Source organism: Solanum dulcamara, chromosome 4, assembly GCF_947179165.1.
Source record: "Solanum dulcamara chromosome 4, daSolDulc1.2, whole genome shotgun sequence".
Taxonomy (NCBI): Eukaryota; Viridiplantae; Streptophyta; class Magnoliopsida; order Solanales; family Solanaceae; genus Solanum; species Solanum dulcamara.
The window spans coordinates 52,094,668-52,112,109 of record NC_077240.1 but is presented as its reverse complement, the minus strand read 5'-3'; positions in this window follow the sequence as shown (position 1 = coordinate 52,112,109).

The window sequence follows — 17,442 nt, the reverse complement described above, 5'->3', positions numbered from 1 at the left end:
GGATTTCTTAACTTAAACACTCTTAGCTAAATTACTTATCTAAGGAGCGGAAAGCCACCTGACTTTAAGGAGATAAGCAACCCACTCTTATTATTAATTACTCCTCCAGGGTAGGGATCAGGTATGCTGCCGGTCCTTAGAAGGACCAAGGAAATTCTGGTCTTCTCTCCTAACGAATTTCCCCTTTGCTACTCCCTTTCGCTACCTGGAGATAAGTTTTTCTTATTATGTATAATGTACGCATATGTGATCTATCTAACTAATGGACTAGCTTCACTAAGACTCATTCGATCTTTTATAGAAACTTTTAAACCATTCTATTCATTGTCTTCTTCTCAACCTCTCCTCGGCCACTAAACTGGGTAACTGAACTCCACCTTCTCAAAATCCCATTTCAGAAAGTTAGGTCGAAGGCAAATGGATTCCCTTGCTTGGGTAATAAAAAATTCTACGATTCTCATCTCAAAAAAAGATTTTAAAGCTACGGCACCTCCTATAACTACACCACCAAAACTGGGTAACAGAACAACAACCAGAGCAATAAATTCCATAGCCGCGGTTCTTTCTCTATCAAAATGCTCTGAGCCTACTACTGTCACACCCCAAAATAGGGGAGGTGCGTCTGGCACTCGATACCATAATTGATCAAGTTAGCCACAGAACATACTAGCTAACTAAACTAGGGGCCCAAAAGCTAGGCATTACAACATCTAAAACACTAAGCCTAGACCGTTAAGGTCATGACCTGAATAATAGTAAATCAATTATATAAAAGGTAGATAAGCCAAGTTGATAAAGTACTAGCTAGCCGACGAGGCTACAACTGAAGACATACATGCATACACACATATATATACATGCCAAGCTTATGGGCTAGAGACTGAAAGCTGCAGAAAGGAAACCCAAAATATTGTATCCATAATAGCCTCTAATAGTGTCATAAGCACTGCCGGGTCAAGGTCCCGACTATACCCAAACTGTATAACAAAATTAAACATCCTATGAAAGCTGTAGGAAGAGGTGGATCTTACCAACTAATATCTGAATCCCGAATCCTAGTAGAGGGGTTGATCAAAATCCCTACCTGGACCTGTAAGCATGAAACAAAAATGCAGTGTCCCTAGGCAATAGGTTATCAGTACGAATAAAATATACTGGTATGTAAGACAGAAAGTAGAATCATAAATAATTGTTGTAAAAAGGATAATAGAGATACCACCTGACACTGAAACTTTGATAGCCTCCATGGACGACAACCAATCTCATAGTAATCAAATATGCATCATATGATCATGTAATCATATGTTGTGAATACATATATATTGATGCAAATGCATGACATACCCAACCAAATACTAGCGATGGCGATCTCTTTTGGTAGCTAACCGGTATCATATTGCCAACCTGTGGCCATCTATAAAATATATATAGTCTTCTGGGCAAATAGTCCCCTTACCTCTGATTATAGCTCGGAGTCCATGCATAACATTCCATGTATGACATGAAATTTGAATGCACATATTAGGCCATAACAAGAACTTAGCCAATCCTAGCTCATTAGTACTCTTATTCTCATAATTTTGTAATCATTTTCGTATAACATGTAAATGCCTCGTGAAACCTTATATGTTTTTCAAATAACCTTGAACACTTAACTTGATTTTTTAGAAAGATAACTTAGCCTTGAAGATGTTCATAAGGAGCTTAAGGCACTTTACTTAGTTCTTATACCCGATTTCTTGATAATTAGTAAAAGAAAGTATTTTAAAAAAATAAGCGTTTTAGTAGTTTAAACATTATAACTTCCAAATGGGCAGGGTGCTATCCAAACCAATTCTTTAACCACGAACCATTTTTTAAGGGATTTCTTTGACCTAAACTTTCAATTTCTTGATATTACAACACATTTGCAGTATCATTCTCCCGATGTACTATACCAAGTGATATACACCTTATATAACTACATCACCATACGTATATTATGCAAGAAGAAATAACATGGGGTTTTACATTCTCCCCCATTAAAAATATTCGTCCGCGAATGGATTGATGCAATTCCTTGTTCAAATTCATTTCCTACTAATTCGTTATATGCAAGGCTATATTTGTTGCATTTCCAAATTCTAAACCAAATTCTTAAAATTCCAACTACTAAACTTCATATAGTATCTCACAATAAGACATATAAATTACACTTTCAAGTCATTTAAAATCCAATTATGTTGTAAGAAAATAATTTCACATTATTTAAATGTGACTCACCTGAAGACGTAAATAGATGGGGGTACTTCTTCATTAGTTTTTCCTCAACTTCCCAAGTCATTTCCTCGATATTGATATTTTGCCATAACACTTTCACAGAAGCCACTTCTTTAGTTTGAAGCTTCTTTACTTGCCTATCTAAAATAACTACTGGTACCTCTGCATAAGACAAGTCTTCAATAATGTGAATATCCTTAATGGGCATAATACGCGAAGGATCTCCAATACACTTCCGTAAGATAGATACATGAAACACAGGGTGGACTGCCTCCAATTCTGAAGGCAAATCAAACTCTTATGCCACCTTACCAATCCTCCAAATAATCTTATACGGTCCAACATACCTGGGACTGAGCTTCCCTTTGTTTCCAAATCGCATGACACCCTTCATAGGTAATACTTTCAAGAAAACCCAATCTTCTACATTAAACTCTAAATCTCGTCATCGAACATTTGCATAAGACTTCTATCGACTTTGTGCTATATGGATTCGGTCCCTAATAAGATTTACCTTTTTAATCCCTTGTTGGACTAGATTAGGACCTAGAAAATCTACCTCCCCAACCTCAAACCAACCGATTGGTGACCTATAGTTCCATCTGTATAGTGCTTCATAAGGGGCCATCTGAATACTAGCGTGAAAGCTGTTATTATAAGCAAATTGGATAAGAGGTAGATGATCATCCCAACTTTTATTAAAATCCAACATGTAAGTACGTCACATATCCTCAACGGTCTGAATAGTACGCTTTGCCTGTCCATCAGTTTGCGAATGAAAAGCGGTGCTAAGATTTTCTTGAGTGCCTAGACCCTTTTGAAAAGATCTCCAAAAATGTGCTATAAAGTGAGTCCCTCGATCAGTTATAATAGATATGGGAACTCCATGAAGGAATACAATCTCTCAAATATAGAGCTTGGCATAATGCTCGCCTGAATATGTCATCCTGACTGGCAAGACATGAGCAGATTTCGTTAACCTTTCAATAATTACCCAAATAGAATCATACCTTCGTGGTGTCTGAGGCAAAACAGTGATGAAGTCCATATTTATCATGTCCCATTTCCATAATGGAAGCTCAATATACTGAGTTAGGCCCTAATATACTGAGTTAGGCCCCCAGGCTTCTGATGCTCCTATCTGGGCGATATCATTTTTCATGCCATTCCACCAATAAATCTATTGAAGGTCCCGCTACATCTTCGTCACTCCAGGGTGAGCTGCATTTCTAGAATAATGGGCCTTTGAAAGAATCTTGGTGTGAAGCTCTTCGACTATTGGTACACATAAACGACCCTGGTATCTAAGGATTCCATATCCGATTAGCTCAAATAAAGGTTGTCGCGGCTGTGGAATACTTTCCTTGAATTTCATAAGCTCAAGATCCTCATGTTAATGTTGTTTTACTTTAGTAACAAAGGAGGATTCTTATTCATTCCGAACAAAAATTCCTCCACCCTCTACATCTACCAATTACACCTGCAAATTAGATAACTGGCATAAATCTTTGGTCATTTTGACCTTATTAGCTTCAATATGGCTTAGAATACCCATGGGCTTCTGGCTAAGTGTATTAGCAACAACGTTAGCTTTGCCAAGATGATATAAGATACCAATATCATAGTACCCATGGTATGCTATGAATTTTTTGAATGAATACAGAACTGCTAATAGTTCTTACTATGTGACAGTGTAATTCTTCTGGGCTACTTTTAACGCTTTGCTAGCATAGTATATGGGATGAAAGATCTTATTGCACTTTTTCCCTATCACAATCCCCAAAGCAACACCGCTAGCATCACATATGATCTCAAATGGGAAAGACCAATCAGGAGCAACAATCATTGGGGCTGAGATCAACTTCTTCTTCGAACACTCTAACACTTTCATGCATGCCTCATCAAAGTAGAACTTTATCTCCTTCTCTAATAACTTGCACAAAGGGTGTGCAATTTTATACAAATCCTTGATAAAATGCCTATAAAAACCTGCATGACCCAAGAAAATGCGGACACCCTTTACAGAGATAAGGGCGACAGTTTCTCAATCACCTTTATCTTTACCTTGTCAACCTCAAACCCTTTTTCAGAAATCTTATGGCCTAGCACAATACCCTCTTTGACCATGATGTTTCATTTTCCCACTTGAAGACTAGGTTGGCCTTTTGACAACTCTACAAAGCCCTGCTAAGATTCAACAAATAGTTATTGAAAGTATCACCTATCACTGAAAAATCATCCATAAATACCTTAATAGTGTCCTCCACCATGTCAGAGAATATAACAGGAGAATTACATAATCCGAATGACATGCACTTGAATGTTAAGGTTCCATAAGGACATGTGAAGGTGGTCTTCTCCTGGTCTATGGTGATATGGAGATCTGGTTGTAGCCAAAGTACTCGTCCAGAAAATAGTATCAACCTTTTCCTACCAACCTATCTAACATCTGGTCCATGAAGGGTATTGGAAAATGATCATTCAAAGTCCATTTATTAAGCTTTATATAGTCCATGCAGACTCGCTATCTAGTGACTAGTCTAAGTGGGACCAACTCATTCTTATCATTCGCGATGATTGTCATACCTCCCTTTTGAGATACATTGAACAGGGCTCACCGAGTTATTGCTGGATATAGGATAGACCACACCTGCATCTAACCACTTAATGATTTCCTTCTTTAATACCTCTTGCATAGGTGGGTTTAATCTCATCTAGTGTTCAATACTGGGAATGCAATACTCCTCCAACTGAATTTTATGAGTGCAAATGCCAGGAGGAATACCTATAATATCAGTAATAGTCCAACCAATAGCTTTCTTATACCTCTATAATACCTCCACCGGTGTTGTAACCTGTTCTTCACTCAAATATGATGTAATAATTATTGGAAAAGTCTCATGCTTACCAAGAAATACAAACTTCAAATGGATTGGCAATTTTTTGAGCTTAAGTACAAACGGCTTTTCTATGGATGGTTTAGCAGGTGAAGTCGGCCTATTCTTCAAGTCAAGATCAAGCTTCTTGGGAGCATAGGTATGTGACTCGACACCCTGCAAAGCATTTATAGACTCATCATACCCCTTAATACCATCACCATCAAAATTCATAATTACAGCTGGTAAAGGCTCAAGAACAAACCTTTCCTCAATGGGCATATCAACAACACTGTCTATCTCAACATCGAACACAAATATCACGGAATATCCTTTGGCTGATTCATGGAAGCACATACATTGAACTTGACATCTTCATTGTTTATTCTGAATGTAAGTTCTCCATGTTCTACATCAACCAATTCTCTGCCAATCACCAAAACTGGTGTCCCTAGGATGCTAGGAACCTTAAAATCAACCTGGCAATCTAGTATGATAAAATTAGCAGGGAAAATGAATCTGCCCACTAGCAACAACACATCACACAAAATTCCTACTGGACGTTTTTCATGGATCCACAAATCTATATTCCATCAGTGGCCGCATAGAAGCTAGTTTGGAGGCTTCCAAGCTGAAATATCTATAGATAACTAGCGTCATTAAATTGATGCTAGCTCCCAAATTACATAGAGCTCTTGCAAAATCAAAAGCACCAATGGTGCAAGGTATGGTGAAAGTGCTTGGATCTTCCTTCATTTCCACCAATGACCTTGTAGCAATGGTGCTACAGTGATGTAAATTGTCAACTAGCTCAAAAGAAACTGTCCTCTTCTTTGTAACCAATCCTTCATGAACTTGCCATAACTTGGCATTTTCTCTTGTATTTCCACCAATGGGATATTGACTGATATTTCCTCAAGCATTGAAATAAACTTCAGAAACTTGCCATCTTCAGCCTTTTTCTTCAATATATGGGGAAACAGAGGCGGCAACTTGCGAATAGGTGGCAAATGTGAGTTCACTCTTCCACTAATTTCTTTGTACTATTGTTCTACTTAGTCATTTTTTAGTCCAATACAAGCTCATCAGCCTCATCATCGTCATTGAACATAACTACTTTTTCTGTTTAATGCCTTGCCTGCCTATCAATCTCAGAAGTTGCATCCTTGATCTGCTTAGTGCCTGCAATAATAGTGTTAGAAAGTACCTTAACACTTCTCATGTCACTGCCATGCATTTCCCATCTTTTCTAAGATTTTGAACCATGTCACTAGGTAAAGTACCATTCTTCCTTGAATTAAATATTGCCAACAATTGGCCCATCTGATGCTCCAATTGTTTGATAGAGGTAGAGTGTGAATTTACTAATTGAATGATATTGGTCATGGAGCCTCGCATATTTTTGACTCCAGACTCAGTCGCCTTAACCTTCTGTAGGACCTTTGTCATTATGTCTTCCAGATTAGAGTTCCCACTATTGATTCCAACTCAATCACTGTTCATTGGTGGCACATTAAACCTTGCTCCTGTCATTCTTGAAGTTGTCTTTGTTTTGCCAATTTACTTGATCACAATTACCTATCTGGTCATAGTAGTTATCTCGTTGAAAGTTTCGACCATGGTTTCCGGAGTTGTGTGTCTGAAAACCCCCTGGTTATTAAGAAACTTGGCTTCCTCCTCATAATAAAACTCTGGTTTATCATATCGACTTCTAATATCCATAACTTTTACTTTTTCAAGCCCTCCACCTAACAAACACTTGGTTAACAAATCCATTTGAGTCCTCATATAGGATATGTCCTGATCAAGCTCTTCTTCCTTTTGCCTTTGCTCCACTGACATCTCAAATCGAAAGCCAAAACCTCCCATATCAGTGTATCTAGTGTACCAGGCTAAATTATTCTTTGCAAGTTGATTTAGAATTGATATGGCTTCCTGAAATGTCTTGGCATGAATGAACCACCACAAGATGCATCTATTATTAGTTTAGTTACAAAATTGCAAGACCTGTAAATACCTTCTTCAAGTGCTCATCGGTTAGGTTGTGATTTTGACATTACTTTAGCTTTTGCATGAATCTCTCCCAAGTCTCATGCACTATTTCAGTAGGTAGCTACTTGTGAGAACCAATCTCATCCTTGATTTGCAGCTTCTTGGATGGTGGGAAAAACCTCTCCAAAAATGCTTCCCTCAACTCCCTTCAGGTGGCAATCGAGTCATGTGGAAGCTCATTCAACTACTTTAATGCCTCTCTAGACAGAGACAATGGAAACAGGTGTAGTCGTACGACTGATTGGCTAACCTCAGGGATTTCAGACAACTTGTAGGTGGCAATAAATTTCATCATGTGTTGGTTACATCATCATTTACTGCTTCACTTAATGTTTCTTTCAGGTTCAACATCTGTAGCATGGTACTAGTTATAGTGAACTTCATCCTTAGAGGTAGTGGTGGGAGGACTATAGCTCCAGTAGCTCCTGCACCATTCATATCAACATCATTATAAACCAAAGCAACGTACATAGGTCTCTGATATCTACCCTACAAAGATCTATTGAGTTTATCCCTGTTGTCATCACCATCCCTGACTTGATTTTCAACCAGCTCTCTCAGCCTTAGAGCCTCACGCTCTTGCACATTCATCTTACGAATTGAATTTTGTAGTTCAGGATCGTAAGGAAGTAGTGGTTCACCTTTGCTTTAGGTGTTTGGAATGAACCATCTATTCCCTTCAATAACACAAACAAGAAATAAAAAGTAAAATTAGGAAATAGAACTGCAAACTGAATTATCAACTAATAGAATGTTTCCAAGCCGTATTCCTTGGCATCGGTGCCATTTTGATAATAATCAATTACACCTATCAAAAGAGATATAGATGATTTTTAGCAGTATATTTTATCCAACTAAGGGTCGGGATTGAACCCATAGGAAGTAGGTTGAAACAAGTTCTATTAGCTATCAGTATTCAGTCGTAGTTGGTACTTCCTTAAATTAAATATGTATAAAGTAAAATGGGGGGGTTTGTTTTTTAATTTAGTAATCACTTAATGATGTTTTAGCAAAGTAACTAACAATTACGTTGTGAACAATATGAGAATTTAGCTAGGATTGTGTTCCCCATGACATGTAACTTAATAGATAAATTTGTATTCATGATATCGTTCAATGCATTGCATGAAAAATCTAGCGAGTTAGGTAACATCTAATTCACCTCTTGGTCCTTTTTAGAAGTACTCAGACATCTCTTCTCGGTCTCAGAATGTATGCTTTACTAAGCATCACTCTAGATCTCAAAGTACTATCTCCTTTCAGTCTCAAGTAACTTAAACGAAGTTTATCCTTTCTTTTTAAGTCAGACTCTTCAAATTACTGTTGTGATATTCTTTTCTTAATCACTACTTCCCTCCTGGGCAAGCAATGAATAAGGACAAGTTCTTAATGTTTGCATTCACTAAGAAAGACTTTTAACTGAAGAAATCACATTACATGCAAAAATAAATCACGAATATCAATCCTACGTTTTGCCTCTTTAATTAAGTCGTCATGGTTTCCACAATCCTATTTGTGGTCTTAGCTACTCATAATTGTAAGTAAAAGAATAAGAATTGGTGTAGAATTCATGAATCAATACCTACGTGAATGAAGAAGTAATCCTTGAATCAAACACACTAACCACAAATCAAGAATGAAAACTGGAATGATATTTCAAGAATCAATCTCCGAAAGTAGTAGAGTGTATCTTCAAATGTTAACAAAATACTCAAAAAAACTAATAAAATGTGGAACCCTAAAAATAAAATAATTTTGGTTATTTATAGAAATACAAAACCAAATCCTAAACCAACTAGGAAAACTTGAGTCTGCACGTTTGATGCTTGATCACTACAGACCATACTGGAGTTGAAGGTCCATTGTCCTTCTTCCGTTGTGCTTAACTTGGGCTTCAACACTATGTAGATCTTCACTTCTTCATGAGAAATCCTCATGCCCCATAGTGACGACTACGACCAGTACTAGTGTCCGTAGTGATTCCCTTCACAGAATTTCCTTTTTCCATTAACATCCTTCCCGATCCACTTTTACGATCCGTAGTGGACTCCAGATCCCGTGAAGGGTACCGTGGATTTTCACTTGCCCAAAATTTGATTCACTTCACCTTTACCCAATTAACATTATAGTAGCCACCATGACCCGTACAAGGAACTATGGTTCGTGGAGTTCTATTTCATGAGAGTTTCAGCAATACCTGTCTCCTATTATTAGCACTACACCAACCACCATGGACTGTGCAATGAACTACGGTCCGTGGTAAGGCTCGTATTCCTTAATCCCTAACAAAATAACACTCATACCCACAAAAATCATCCAAAATCGTGCGCAACTTAGTTTTCCTACAACATAAAGAAAATACACATCATATCTATAGAAATATGTTGGCAACGCACACTAATTCATCATTTTGAGCATTGAATGTGTCCTAAAAGCGACACATAAATACCCCTAATGACAGCTAGTATTTGAGTCAGAATGGTCTAAAGGTTAGGAGTTGCAACTAGCGCGGGTGGTGGCTGAACTTGTCGAGTTGAACAACACCATCACAGAACTCAGGCTGGGAGTTCTCAAATTCTCTTCTAACTCCCAAAAGCTCCCCTAAATCCCTTTTTTGGGCTCCAACTCACGTTCGCTTAGCTTGAACTTGACTGAAAATACAAGATTCCTTTGAGGAAGACCAAACTACACCAAAACCACCAAAATATGAAATACAAGACCATGTTCGATCCAATTCAACTCAAAATTCCAAATACTTGCCTTAAGCTCCAAATATATTTTCTTCTAGCCACAAAAGGTGTTCTACCAGTCCTTAGCTATCCTAAAAACCTCTAACATCATCTGAAACTTTCCTACATAATCCCATAACACCAACCCTTGAAGTAATTTACTCTTTCTGAACATCAGGGGAACACAACAACCAAAAGAAGGAGACAACTCGGGCAAAGCCCTAAATCCCAATCTCAACTTGATAAACCAAGAATCTAAGCTAAAATTCACTTTTTGGAACTGAACACTCTGCTCCAAAGGATGAATATAGCCCGCGAAGGAGAAGGCCACACTAACTCCAGCTCTGCCGACTTACTCCAATCATAGGAACTTCCAAACACCGGTACTAGGTGCCCATAAATCACTCTTCTGCCTTAAGCCTCAGCCAATCATCCATGTCCGAGTGAAACCAAGTGGTAGGCGACGTAAAAATATGGAAAACCAATTGATTATAGTCAAAGGGAACCAACTCCCAATCACAACACCGCAAACTACCAAATACGACAATGGTAGAACTCACATCCTGAACAAATTTAGAATCATAGATTCCATGAATTACTTTAACCCCATCATGTAGCTGAACTTTCTATCCAACTTCCCATCTTCCAGCTTAGGCCGCATCTGAATCCAACCAAAGACACCACTTTTCCAAGTCTAACAAACAACCTAAACCTCGAGAGCTACCATTAAATCCAAAACACCAAGACTGGTATAAAGAAACCAACTAGGTTAGTAAAAGAGAAAAACCTCAACTCCACAACTTAAGGACTGAAAATACCAATAAGTCATAGAGAGTAATTGATAATAAATCTACCAAAACTCCAAAGATATTATACCTCGATCACACACTACCTTGACAACCAACCTTTCAACTATAAACCCTATGATGCAAAGCAATAAAGACAGCCGTCTAAGTCAAGAAAACTAGAATGGCAGAGGAGGATTACTAATCAAAGCAAAGCTAGTTATGCACTAAGGTAAGAAGGAATTAACTTGGGATCTAATCGATCCTTGAGCATAGCCTTGGGTCAAATCAATAGATCATAGATATAGAGGCATCCTAAGACTACCACTGAACAAGAGCGAATAATTGAGACATGGCTCATAATTAGATAGGGGAGAAATATATCTAGGATCGACACCTTACCCCAAAATATGCCATCTCATCTCCCAACGAGCACTAAGCCAAACCTATGGCTATGATAATCCATAGAGGTCTCCGGCACTAGCTCTAAGTCACACTAGCCATCTCGAGCCCCTACTAGAAGCTACACCTAGCTACAAAGGCACTAAATCAACCATAGGTCCCTCCCCCTCAACATCTCTAACATAAGGAAAATATGCCAAACACCCGCTATCCACTAATCTCTGAGCTAGAATAAAATAAATCACTCCGACTAGTGTGCGACTACAAGATCCCTTCCACACCACTGGTGGAATACCAGGCATAACTAAGGTAATGATTTTGGCATAGAAATCCCTCTAGTGAGTGGATAACTAGTCCATGCCCATAATCAAATAAAAATCCACCATATCAAGAAATATAAGATCAACCCTAGTGTCTCACCCCTGAATAGTTACCATGCAGGATCTAAAGATCTTATCCACTACTAACGAATCACCTATCTAGGTCAAAACACGCAGTGGCTCAACTAAGGGCTCCAAACACATACTCAGTCGAGGGGCACAATATACAGATATATAAGAATAGGTGGAACCTGGATCAATTAAAGCAGATGCGGGCTGATGACATAATAAAATTGTACCTGTGATCAAATTGTCTGAGGCCTTAGCCTCTACATTAGATGGAGAAGCATAAAAGTGGGCTTGGCCTCCTCTAAAGTGTGCATCGACCCTACCTCCTAGTCTTCCTAATTAAGGACCTCCCCGTGCACCCTGATGACCATCCTTGCAGTCTTCGTCCTAGCCTTGGACTCCGCCTCTACCTTGAGATATTGTTGCTGGCGCAAGTCTAGTTGCATATGGAGATAGTAGGGCTATCCTATGGTAAAGTCACTCAAAGGACCAATGATTTATCTCTCCTCACTCATAGCACCCTTTTGATAGTCGGCTACAAGCTGGAAGTTGGCCACCTCAATCGGAAGAACCCGTCTATGAACTACCTTATCTCTGACTCAAACCAAAACTAGAGCCACCTTAATGGTATGGCTCACACACTGAAGTATGAAGAAATTCTTGGACGGGGCAACTAGATTGGACCGACTGAAATCTCTTGCGATATCTTTCATAGGACTCTCTATGTCTAAAGCGACGCCCATCCTGGCTCTTTTCCTGCCTAGATTTTTTATCACTACCTCTTTGGGACTCGCGATAGAGCTGCTCAAGTGTGCAGGCATGGTCTATCACATCCAAAAAGGAGCTGACCTCTTAGACTAAAGGATGAGTCTCAATCTATAACTTGAGTCTCAATTTCCCGACAAAGCACTTAAATCTCTCCTCCTCAGTAGGTAAAATCATAGAGGCATGCCTGAAGAGCTCATGAAATCGAGCAAAATCATAGAGGCATGCCTGAAGAGCTCATGAAATCGAGCCTCAAACTCTGGTATGGTGATGGAGCCCTGATCCAATCGTGAAAATCAATCTCCAAGATGATCTCTGATGCTCCTAGGAATAAACCCGACCAAGAAGTCCTCTAAAACCTCATCCCTTAACACTGATGGAGGACCAATTGGCCTAGCTAGCATTTGACAGTACTCAGAGATCTAAAGTGAGGCTTAATAAAGCATACATTTTGAGACTTAGAGGAGATAAATAAGATACTTCTAAGGAGTATCAGGATATAATTTAGATGTTACCTAAGTCGCTAGATTTTTTATGCAATGCATTGAATGATATCATAAAAAAAAAAATTCTATTAAATTACCTATCATTGGGGAAGATAATCCTAACTAAATTATCATATTCTTCACAACATAACTGGTAGCTACTTTTCTAAAACATCATTAAGTGATTACTAAATTAAAAAACAAAACCTCCTATTTTACTTTATGCATCTTTATTTTAGGAAAGTAGCAACTACAACTGAATAATGATAGCTAATAGAATATGTTTTAACTTATTCCTTGTGGGTTTGACCCCTAATCTTAGTTGGGTAAAATATACTGCTAAAGGTCATCTATATCTCTTTTATGAGGTGTAATTAAGCATTATTAGGTATGCAGAAGGCCCTAGCTCTAAATGCTCAAGTACTGAAGGACCAGCCTAAGCTAGAGACACCTGTTGTTCAGCAGCCACCGATACCTGCCTCTCAGCCAGATGATTTATAGGGCGTTATATAGCTTCAGGAGCAGAAGATGCTTGGGGTGTTCCTTATACTATCACTGCCTAGGTTATTTAGGGCTGTGGGTGAGGATGCCCGCGAGTGTTTACTTAGTTTCTAAGAGCGGCTACAGACCTTAGGTCTAGTGGAGTTGAGAGGAGCCTACTTTACTGCTTATAAGCTAGACTGTCCTTCTCGATAGTGTTGATATTCATACTTAAAGACCAGACCAGCTAGGTCTCCATCGGTGATGTGGTCCAAGTTTTCAGAGGCTTTCTTGGCCTGATTTATTCTAGGAGGATCAAAGATCAGCTTCGAGATCAATTTTAACTATTATAATAGGGCTCCATGACCGTATCAGAGTACAAGACCTGATTCTATAAGCTTTCTAGATATGCTTCTATGATTTTACCTACTAAGGAGGAGAGGGTTTGGTTCTTCGTTAGAGGATTGAGACTACAGCTATGGATTAAGAGTTAGTATTTAGTCTCAGCAGGCTTCTCATTTTTTAATGTGGTAGATCATGCCCTCATACTTGAGCAACTCTATCATGAGGCCCAAGAGGGGAGCAGCAAAAGAGCTAGCCATGAGGATAACTATGATAGGTGCCGCTTTATACCCAGGGAATTCTATGATAGATCTCACAAGAGATTTCAGATGGATCAGTCCAGTCGCCCCTTCCAGGTCTCTCTTCAGACTTTAGAGATTGATCAGCCCAGTCACGGTGGCTCTAGTGCCGATCTGAGTCAAGGCCAAGGTTGTTCACAAATGGGTTCTTCCAATTGAGGTAGCTGACCTCCAGCATTAAACTGATAGTTATAGGGGTTCTATATATACAGGTAGATAGATCATTAGTCCTACAAGTGCCCTCACTGCATGCCATCCTTACCAACTATACTGATAGCTAGACTTTTGCTAGCACCAGTACCTCTAATTAGAGGTAGAGTCTAGGTCTAGGACCGTAGGGGTGGTCATCAAGGTGAATATGGAGGTCTCAGGGGAGGCAGGGTAGGAGGAAGACTCAATGCACAGGGTATAGAAGTCAGACCCACTTCTATATAACTCTAGCTAGAGCAGAGGCTGAGGTCTCGGACGATGTGATCACATATACAATTTTATTATGCCATCATAACTCATCCACTTTATTTGACCTAGGCTCCACATATTCTTATATATTTATATATTGTGCCCCTCGTCTGCGTATGAGTCCAGAGCCCTTAGTTGAGCTGTTGTATATTTTGACCTGGTAGGTGATTCTTTAGTAGTGGATCAGGTCTTTAGATCTTGCATCACATTTTGCTTGATATGGTGGATTTTGATTTGATTATAGGCATGTACTAGTTATCCCCTCACCATGTCTTCTTGGATTAGAATGCCAAGACCGTTACCTTAGCCATGCCTAGTATTCTATCGATGGTGTAGTAGGGCTCTTATAGTCGCACGTCTGTTGGGGTGATTTCTTTATTTCAGGCTAGTGGCTAGAAGGTGTTTGGCATAATTTTCTTGTGTTAGAGATCTTAGTAGGGAGGTCCCTATAGTTGATTTAGTACCTATAGTCCTAGAGTTTGCAGATGTGTTTCTTGTAGATCTGCCTGGCCTTCCTCCTAATCGTGGTATTGAATTCGCCATTGATGTAGAGATGATTAATCATCCTATTTCTATCCCACTGTAATGTATGGCCCTCACAAAGATCAAATACCTCAGTGTTTAGCTTCAGGATCTCTTGGATAAGGGATTTATTTGTCCTAGTGTATTGCCTTGAGATACCCCAGTCCCATTCATTAAGAAGGACGGTACTATATGGATGTGTATTGATTCTAGGCAATTGCACAAGGTTAAGGTAAAGAACTATTACCCTATGCCTAGGATTGATGACCTATTCGATCAGCTTCAGGGTGTCATGGTATTTTCTAAGATTGATTTGATATTTGGCTACCATTAATTAAGGATTAGGGAAACGGACATCTCTAAGACCATATTTAGGACTCTTTATGGCCACTATGAATTCTTAGTAATGTCTTTTGGGTTGATTAATACCCCTGGCGTATTCATGAACTTGATAACTTAGATGTTTAGGCCATACTTAGACTCATTCATCATAGTCTTCATTGATGACATTCTGCTATACTCACAGAGCTGGGATGAGCATGTGTAGTATTTGAGAGTATTGCTATCGACTTTGAGAGATCAACGTCTTTATGACAAGTTCTAAAAGTGTGAGTTTTGGCTTATGTTTGGAGCATTATTGGGACACGTGGTGTCCAAGGATGGAATTATGGTAGATCTGGCAAAGATTGACTTTATTCGAGATTGGGCCAGGCCCACCTCTATGTCTGAGATTTGTAGCGTTGTTGGATTGGCAAGGTACTATACGCGCTTTGTTGAAGGCTTCTCTATTATAGCGATACCTCTAAATTGGTTGACTCGCCGGGATGTTCTATTTGTGTGTTCAGAGGAGTGTGAGAGGAACTTTTCAAAGCTTGAGGAGGTTCTTACCACCGAACCTATATTGTCTCTTCCATTTGAGGGAGAGGGATTCACCATTTATTTTGACCCATCCAGCATTGGTCTGGGTTGTCTACTAATGCAGCAAGGCTTGGTTATTTCTTATACATCGAGGTAGCTTAAGTTGCATGAGCTTAACTACCCCACTTATGACGTAGAGTTGGCCGTGGTAGATTTTTCCCATAAGATTTGGAGGCACTACTTATATGGAGTTTGATACGAGATTTACACTGCTCACAGGAGCCTTTAGTATATTTTGAGCCAGAGGGATCTTAATTCGAGGCAGCGCTACTGGAATTAGATTTTGAAGGATTATAACCTCTTTATTCTCTACCATTCGGTCCAGGTGAATATAGTAGAAGACTCCTTGAGTTGGAAGGTGGTGAGTATAGGTAGTCTAGCCTTTCTTTCTACTGTGGAGAAACTATTAGCTTAGGACATCCATTTCTAAGCTAATCGGATGATTCGACTTAGAATCTTTTATTCTAGGTGTATACTAGCTTATATGGGAGTTAAGTCATCTCAATTAGATCGGATTTGCAGCTATCAATTTGAGGATGAGAAGTAAGTTGCACTTTGAGATCTAGTTCTCAAAGGTGATGCTGGCCTGGCTACCTTAGATTCATATGGGGTTTTGAGGTTTGGTGGTTGTCTTTATGTTCCAAGAGTTGGGGATTTGATTTAGTTGATCCTTAGCGAGGCTCATCATTCCAAATGATCTATCCATTCGGGCACTGCTAAGATATATCGTGACTTGAGGCAGCATTACTGGTGGAGCAGCATGAGAGAGATATTATGGATTATATGTTTCATTGCTTGAGTTTTTAATAGGTTAAGGCCGAGCATTTGAGGACTAGTGGTGAGCTTCAGAGATTACCCTTTCCCGAGAGGAAGTGGGAGCAGATCGTAGGCGTCGATCATTAAGATTTACTATCGATGATAAGGTTTTCCTCCGTGTATCATTCATGAAGGGCGTGATGAAATTTAGGAAGTCGGGAAAGCTTAGCCCAAGATATATTGGCCCTTTTGAGATATTAAGGACAGTTGGCGAGGTGGCATATAAGCTATCTTTTCCTCTAACCTTTTTCAGCTATTCATCCGGTCTTTCATGTTTTAATGCTACACCGGCACATTCCATACGAGTCTCATGTGCTTCAGTATGATGCGGTTGACTTCGATCGCTTGAGCTATATTAAGGAACCAGTTGTTATTTTAGCCATAAATGTCAGGCAGTTGCGATCCAAAGTCATTCATGTGGTTAAGTTCTGTTGGAGGCATTATCCAGTCATAGAGGCTACCTGGGAGACCGACCATGAGATGCAGGCATAATTCTCTGACTTATTTGAGCTTTCAGGTACTTTTTGACTCTTACTTTTGTGGACAAATGTTCTTTTAGTAGTGGATGTTGTAAGGACCCTCTAGGTCATTTTGGAATTAAATCATTCATTCCATCATTTAGAGCGATCCTGTAATAACCCTAAGTCATTTATGACTTACTGGAATTGATTGTTGGGTCGCCTGGTCTTTCATTTGTAATTTTGGCCCATTACACTGTTTTGGAGCTTTCATAACTTGAAAAGTTAACTTCGGTCATAACTTAAGGAAAACAAACTCAGAACAAAATTCTAATAAAACTATCCACTTCGGAATGGCCAAATTAGTCTAATAGCATGGTCGACGTAAGTATCGAGGCAATCGGTA